This window comes from Habropoda laboriosa, unplaced genomic scaffold, assembly GCF_001263275.1.
Source record: "Habropoda laboriosa isolate 0110345459 unplaced genomic scaffold, ASM126327v1 scaffold2, whole genome shotgun sequence".
NCBI classification, from domain to species: Eukaryota; Metazoa; Arthropoda; class Insecta; order Hymenoptera; family Apidae; genus Habropoda; species Habropoda laboriosa.
This window is the reverse complement of record NW_017100190.1, coordinates 2144109-2152425: the sequence shown is the minus strand read 5'-3', so window position 1 is coordinate 2152425 and position 8317 is coordinate 2144109.

The window sequence follows — 8317 nt, the reverse complement described above, 5'->3', positions numbered from 1 at the left end:
AAGGTAAAACGAAAAAACGTACGATTACGTAATGTAAACTTAAGTAGCGCACCATTCAAGATGCTTGATCCTTCCTAAAACGACACACACACACACACACACACACACACACACGTAATAAATCCTCAAAACGGCCGCCATATTTGAGGGAGACCTCCCGTCTCGTAAGCAGCCGAGACCAAAATTAAATGTGTATCAACAGAAAATGATTGGGGCCGTTTCTCTACGTCTCACCCTCCCCACCATGATTTACCGTCCCTCTGTGGAACTATCCTAAATTCTACATTACGAAAAAAAAAGAAAATCGTTCAAATATCGAATTCTCGCCCAGAATTCGGCATAATTTCCTCTCTCTCTCTCTCTGTCTCTGGAGAGAGAAAAGAAACAAAAATTATTCAACATCGAAAACACAGAGGGCCGGTTTGTACGCCGCGAGCGAGACAACAGCGACGGGTGAGGCGCAGCGACGCCCCGCTTTTTTCCCCCGTGTGAATATTTAACGAACGGGACGCTTACGAGACGCCTTTTAGGAGGTCACTTTAGAAGACGCAAAAGTGGGACGTCGCTTTCAGTAGATCTCTCTCTCTCGGTTCGCACGCAGAACGGGAAACAGCAAAAAGGTGGAGGTGGAGAGGGTGGCAGAGGATAATAAAACTAAGGGGACGCGTTTCGGATCCCCGCAAGTATATATGCACACTCGAAACGTTCACGACGAGTGTATGAGTGTGCACCCTACGTGTATCTGCTCGAGTATGCATGGAGACGCGTGCGCGTGTGTGTGAGAATACGTGCGCAAGTGAGAGCATGTGGCCGCTTTCTGCTTCGATCCAACGAGATGCTGGGGAGGAAAATTAATAGTCGAGTAAGCAGCAACCCCTAACGCGATTGATATTATCCCGTGCTCGTCGTTTTACTCGGAGCGATACGCGGAGAAGAGGAAGACAACGGGGGCGGTTGTGTAATTTCTTTCACAATTGATCGAATCGAATCGAACGAAGAGTATCTAGAATAATTGTTCCGTGTCTCTTAAAGTGGTGTCCTGTGAAAGAACGACATGATTGTAAATAGATTCGATCGTGAGAAACGAACGCGATACTTGTCGATGATCTCCTTGGTAACGCTAGACGCGCTATAGAGCAGCCATTACGGGAAGCAATTGGGGCGGAAACGGAATAGCAAGGTCTGTCTTGATTGATGGGAACCTCGTGGAACGTGTAATTGCGTGGTTCGTTTATCGAGTAATTTTTCACTTCGAGGTGTTATATTTATTAAACTATTCTTTTACATTGCCTAACTCGTCTAGGCGAGCCACGCGGCCGCAGGCCCTGAAGCAAAAGGCCGCGACTATTTTGCCGCTGCCTGCCCTCAGATGTCATTGCTTGCTCGACCCTCGACGCAAGGAGATCAAAGATGGAAGATACGAGAAGTATAATTATGGTAGAAAGGACACCTCTTAGGCTCCAGAAACGACAATGCCTCCCTCGACTAACCTAACCTTCTAGTGCGATACCGATGTAACGTTGATTGTATATACCTATACATAAATATACATATATATATATATATAAATATATACATATGAATATACATAATATACATATGCATATACACGAAGGTACGCGTACCTAAATCACCTAAAACGATCGACGGAAATCCTCGAGTAGCCCGTCGTCGTCGATTTTTGGACATCTATCGAGTCCAACAGTCCCGGCGAATTTTCGCACGACGGGGACCCCCTGAGGAGAACGGCGAAGCAGACTTGGAGGTGTGTACTCGAGAGAAAAATAGAACCGTCGAGGATAAATAGGAAGCGACGAGAGGCGACAACTAAACAGAACGAATATTAACGAAATGAAAATAAAATAAAATAAAATAAAGTAAAATAAGACGACACACCGGTGCGGGTGGCGAGAGGGTGTACGATAGAAGAAAAAGAGAATATTCAAGTGGAGGGTGCGTGAGCGTGCGAGTGGACGATGCGAACAAGAGCGCGAGTACTTGTTATAATATTATTATACGGACGACTAAAACGAGTTGCCGAGGCGTTGGTAAATAAATACGAACGAGCCCTCTAGGGCTCGTGGAATTATAAAAAAAAAAAGACAATCGTGCTGCACTTTCTCATCCCCCTCCCACTTCGAAGATTGTCGATAGTTCAGTTTGTAAATTGAGAATAATTTTTTATTTCAGATGTTCCGATCCTTGCTGACGGTTGCAGAAGAGGTTTAGCGATTAATTAATAACTCTTTCGTTTTGTAAGATTTTTAATTTATAAAAGTTTGAGAAGGAAGGTTAAAGTTGCGTTTATATCCTGTGACAAAATTGAAAATTTTTATTTAGTAGATATATGTGAAAAAAATTCTCAAAGTTTGTCTATTTTTGGACGTCTCAGGGTGCTGCACCCTTTAATTTCATATCAGCGAGCGTCTCGTAAATTGTCGCCTGGCTTAGATTCTGCGAGATTCGTAAAAGAAACACTGTTCTCTTCCAGAGACTTAAATTCTGCGAGATTCGTAAGAGAAACACTATTCACTTCTAGAGACCTAAATTCTGTGAGATTTGTAAGAGAAACACTATTCTCTTACAGAGACTTAAATTTTGTGAAATTTGTAAGAGATACACTATTCTCTTCTAGAGACTTAAATTTTATGAAATTTATAAAAGAAACACTGTTCACTTTTAGAGACCTAAATTTTGTGAGATTTGTAAGAGAAACACTGTTCTCTTCCAGAGACTTAATCCTGTGAGATTCGTAAGAGAAACACTATTCTCTTCCAGAGACTTAAATTCTGCGAGATTCGTAAAAGAAACACTATTCACTTCTAGAGACCTAAATTCTGTGAGATTTGTAAGAGAAACACTGTTCTCTTCCAGAGACTTAAATTCTGCGAGATTCGTAAAAGAAACACTATTCACTTCTAGAGACCTAAATTCTGTGAGATTTGTAAGAGAAACACTGTTCTCTTCCAGAGACTTAAATTCTGCGAGATTCGTAAAAGAAACACTATTCACTTCTAGAGACCTAAATTCTGTGAGATTTGTAAGAGAAACACTGTTCTCTTCCAGAGACTTAAATTCTGCGAGATTCGTAAAAGAAACACTATTCTCTTCCAGAGACTTAAATTCTGCGAGATTCGTAAAAGAAACACTATTCACTTCTAGAGACTTAAATTCTGTGAGATTCGTAAAAGAAACACTATTCTCTTCTAGAGGCTTAAATTTTGTGAGATTCGTAAAAGAAACACTCTTTGCGCGATTCTTCGCGAAAATATCTGCCGATCGAGCAATAAACTAAACAACTACCTACCTGATGGTCAAACGAGCTCTGTCTAACTAGCGAAAGTTTGTCGCGGGGCATTAATTAAATCGTGGTGCCTGTTTGCAGAGCATACACACGCACACAGTGGCTCGGTTCGCCTTGGCAAAACACTTGGGCGAAAACACAGGCTGTGACAGAGTGAAATTGAACGAGCAAAGCCGGGCCTCGCGATATCGATATCTAGCCAGCGCACGTTCCGATCGATCGTCCAATTCGGACGTGCCTCAACGCGTGCACGAACGCAGACCGCAGACCGCGAACGCATATATGTAGGTCAACGCAAACGCGGATCGGTCCGCGGGACGCCTGAATGAAATCTGTAACCGTGCCACACCTAAGGATTCCTCCACTAAAAATACCTCTAAAACGCACGATGATTCACTGGAAATAATGTTCATCGAGAAGAAACAAAGAAAAGAAAAAAATCTTTCTCTTCGATACAGTTACTTCGCGGCAGAACAGCGTTCTTCCCAATGTACAAACTTTACAAATTTCAGCAAGTTTTCTTTATTTTCGAACAGAGTTTGTAGAAAAAGAAAATCCTTGAACGAGATCGATCGATCCAATTGGAGTTAGAAAAAATATCGTTGACCATTGGAGACCCGGAGAGCTGTAAAAGAAACCGCAATCCTGTTTGGTTGCGTTACATTCTACAAGAAAGGCTGCGGACAGCGTGAACGCAAATGGTGTTATTTTGCTTGGTGACAGGCGTTATGGAATTTATGAAACGCTCGCTGCGTGCATAACTGGGTACAACCCTCTTACGATTGTGTTTGACACGACCTCACGACTAGGCCAGCTTAACCCCACTTACCCCCCGGCTGCTCGACGACCGGACTGGAGGATTTAAAAAGTATATTTCAGGCTGCGAACATCGGCTGCTGGCACCCATGCACGCTTAACCCCGCGAACTGTCAAAACACCAGCTCATCGAGTAATTGGATTCCAAGGGGGTTAGACGGGTACGCCTAGACGGGCTTTTCTTGCGGAATAATTTTATTATTCCATTTACCGATCTGTAATACGCAATATCTGACCGCGATGCGTACAGTTGATGCAAGCGATATGGAGTGAGCTCGTGAATTAACCCCTTAACACTCTTCGTTCTTCGTATTGAGCTGTCCTTTCTGTTCTATGGCGAAAATATGAGTCACAGCATTAGAAATGAACGGGAAACTTATTTCTGTAGGCTTAGGAAATAGTAAGAAAGAAGTTTTGCGATTTAACCCCTTAACACTCGTGCTCGTGCCTCGAAAAGTGGAATTTTATTTAATTATTTTCTTTCACTTTCCACATTGCGCTGTTTTTTCTATTCTATGGCGAAAATGTGAGGCACAGCATTAGAAATGAACGGGAAAGTTATTTCTATAGGCTTAGGAAATAGTAAGAAAGAAGTTTTGCGATTTAACCCCTTAACACTCGTGCTCATGCCTCGAAAAGTGGAATTTTGTTTAATTATTTTCTTTCACTTTCCACATTGCGCTGTTTTTTCTATTCTATGGCGAAAATGTGGGTCACAGCATTAGAAGTAGATGGGAAACTTATTTCTATACGCCTAGGAAATAATTAAGAAAAAATAACATTGATCATTTGTGGAATATCCAGTTGAGAAAAATGTGAGCGTTAGGGGGTTAAAGCAAGGCTGTACATTTGTGACTCGACTTGTCAAATTTCTGCTTAGAATCTTTTATTTAAGGGTATCGAGCTTCTATCACCTTCTGTTTACTAGTGTAAGAGACTTGGAAATCGAGGCAAGGTAATTCTTTGGAAAGTAGCTGTGTATGATTACGCGAGACGCTCGGTTCAACGATTGAGAAGCTGATGTCCTCGCCAAAGGGGCCAGAGTGTTGAAACGAAAGCGTAAATACATTTGAAATCTTGCTCGCGCGAAATTTCCGTTTTGGTCAAAATTAACCTACAATTGTCACCAATCAAGGTGTTAAAAATTTTTTGAAAAATTCTGCAATGGAAAAATTAAGTTGACTTCTTATCCAAAACTTCTTCCCTATCGAATTCTTCTCGAATTTCTGACTTCGACACCTGACACATTTTTCGATTTCCATATGTCGCTTCGACCGACTATACCTAGAAACGTATCTCGAAACAGAGTAACGTTGGTCAATTGTTTTACCGTTTCTTCGTGAAAAATAGGCGTGTTTAAGGATCGACGAGTGATTTTCTCGAGAACGTGACTGAGTTGAACGACCGCGAAAATCAGCTGGTCCAGATTGCACGCTCGAGAGAAAAGCGTTTTCCATGAAAATAGATGGGTGTTTTTCACCGCTGGCCTCGCAGCGTTCGCGTAGATTTTATAATTACCCACAAAGAGAGTCTGGAACGCCGCGGCAAATGGAGCAGACGGAAGCGGAACAAAGCGGGTTGTAAGCGTATGCCAGACAACGCGAGCCGAAACCTCGACGACCGGTTAAAAATACAGTTTCGATTCAACCGTTCCGAATGGTGAATCAGTGTTCGAGAAGTGGCTATTTCTGGCGATTGATCGCTACTCCAGATCGAAAACAGTCGCGTTTACTCAACGATCGTTCATACTTACAGTTTTCTTCTCTGATCGTTTAATCGATCGCGAACGAAAATGAACTCGTCGCTTGAAGAAATTCTTTTCTCTCCTCTCTCTTTGGATTATTCGCGATTCCCAACGGTCGCAATGAATCCTACTTCGTTAAGTTCCCCGTTCGACGTTTATTCACTCGTAAATCTCTCCTCTGAAAAATTGCTTCCCTTGTTTTAACGCCGGCAGATTTCCCGGTAATAACGTACAAATTCGCACCTCTGAGCTTCGCCAATTAATACAGTTTAAGGCTGGACGGTTGTTGTTAACGGCGAATAATTGAAGAATCGTCGGATCCTCCCTGTACAGGATCGATCGGTTCGACTCGTTCGGAAAACCTTCTTCGTTTGTGCTTGCGCCTCCGGTGAATCTCATTAGAACGGAGCCAGGAGGGTATCGATACTCGCATGTACACCCGATACAGTCGCGTGTGTGCCATAACTGGCCACGTATGGATATGTAAGAACATATATCCAATAACACGCACACGCACGTGCATGTGTGTCACACGTGTATACGTTCTGCGCGAGTAAATGAACCAGTTCTTATGGTGTTAAAGAGCTGCGGATACGTTTTTATTCGAGAAATGTACAAAGGGCTACTTTTTCGAGAAACGTAGAAAAATGGGGAAAACAGTTTTGGGATTGTTATTATTTCCGAGGAGAATCACTGTGAACTACCGTTGCAATACAAAATTATTTTATTGTACAATTACAAAGGACTACTTTTTTGAGTGACCTAGAAAAGTATTTTTGAGACTATTATTATTTCCAAGGAGAATCATTTAACCTTCGTTTTAGCGCAAAATAATTTTATTATAGGATTATCAAAAGGGTTACTTGTTTTTAGTGGCCTAGAAAAATATCTTTGAGATTATTATTATTTCCAAGGACAATCACTGTGAACTACCGTTACAATACAAAATTATTTTATTGTACAATTACAAAGGGCTACTTTTTTGAGTGACCCAGAAAAGTATTTTTGAGACTATTATTATTTCCAAGGAGAATCACTGTGAACTACCGTTGCAATACAAAATTATTTTATTGTACAATTACAAAGGGCTACTTTTTTGAGTGACCCAGAAAAATATTTTTGAGACTATTATTATTTCCAAGGAGAATCACTGTGAACCATCGTTGCAATACAAAATTATTTTATTGTACAATTACAAAGGGCTACTTTTTTGAGTGACCCAGAAAAATATTTTTGAGACTATTATTATTTCCAAGGAGAATCACTGTGAACCATCGTTGCAATACAAAATTATTTTATTGTACAATTACAAAGGGCTACTTTTTTGAGTGACCCAGAAAAATATTTTTGAGACTATTATTATTTCCAAGGAGAATCACTGTGAACCATCGTTGCAATACAAAATTATTTTATTGTACAATTACAAAGGGCTACTTTTTTGAGTGACCCAGAAAAATATTTTTGAGACTATTATTATTTCCAAGGAGAATCACTGTGAACCATCGTTGCAATACAAAATTATTTTATTGTACAATTACAAAGGGCTACTTTTTTGAGTGACCCAGAAAAATATTTTTGAGACTATTATTATTTCCAAGGAGAATCACTGTGAACCTTCATTTTAGTATAAAATTATGAGTGACCTAGAGAAATACAAAAAAGTATCCTTAAGATTGCTGTTACGTATTTCCGAGAATCACTGCGAATCAACGCCTACTTTTTTGAGAAACCTAGAAAAATATAGAAAAATATATTTCCTTCGAAATTATTACTTGACAAGGAGCACGAAGTACAGATTTCATCGAGGACCACGTTGAATCAAGCATCGTCGGACGAGAATTTCGATTAAACTCCACGCTGATGCGTTATTAAAAGTGAAGAAGCTTATTGCGTGTCGCGAGAAAGTTAATCCAAACTTCTCGAAACCCAGAGAAGCGTCGTAGATCACCAGTCACGCTCGAGGTCAAGAGACTCCTCGCTTCGTCGTCCTTCCCTGGATTCGGCGGATGCATCTTGCCGTAAGAGAACTTGAAAGGAAAGCTCGCCGTGAAACGCATCCAGCAGGCAGGCAGGCAGGCAGCACCATGTTCAATAGGCCGGCAGATTCGCCTAGAAATGGAACACCTGGGCTATTCTCTTTGCCATTAGCGGCCGTACGTGAACGTTGAATAGTTTGTTAAACATTCCCTCCTCTCCCTTTAAGTACGATCACTTTGAGCCGCTGCACAGCTCGGAAACTTCCATTTGCGGCGTACCACCCGGTATAACGGTCAACGCATTAATCAGCGGCTTTAACATCGACGATTGATTTTCCCGCTCTGCCTGTGTGTGCAATACAATCAATTTACTCACCGGCGGGAGGTGTGTAAATCACGTATGTAGGTTACAATCGAATAAAAAATCTTATCTCGCGAAAGCAGGTTATCGTATCTTCAACTAATAATTCCTATTCT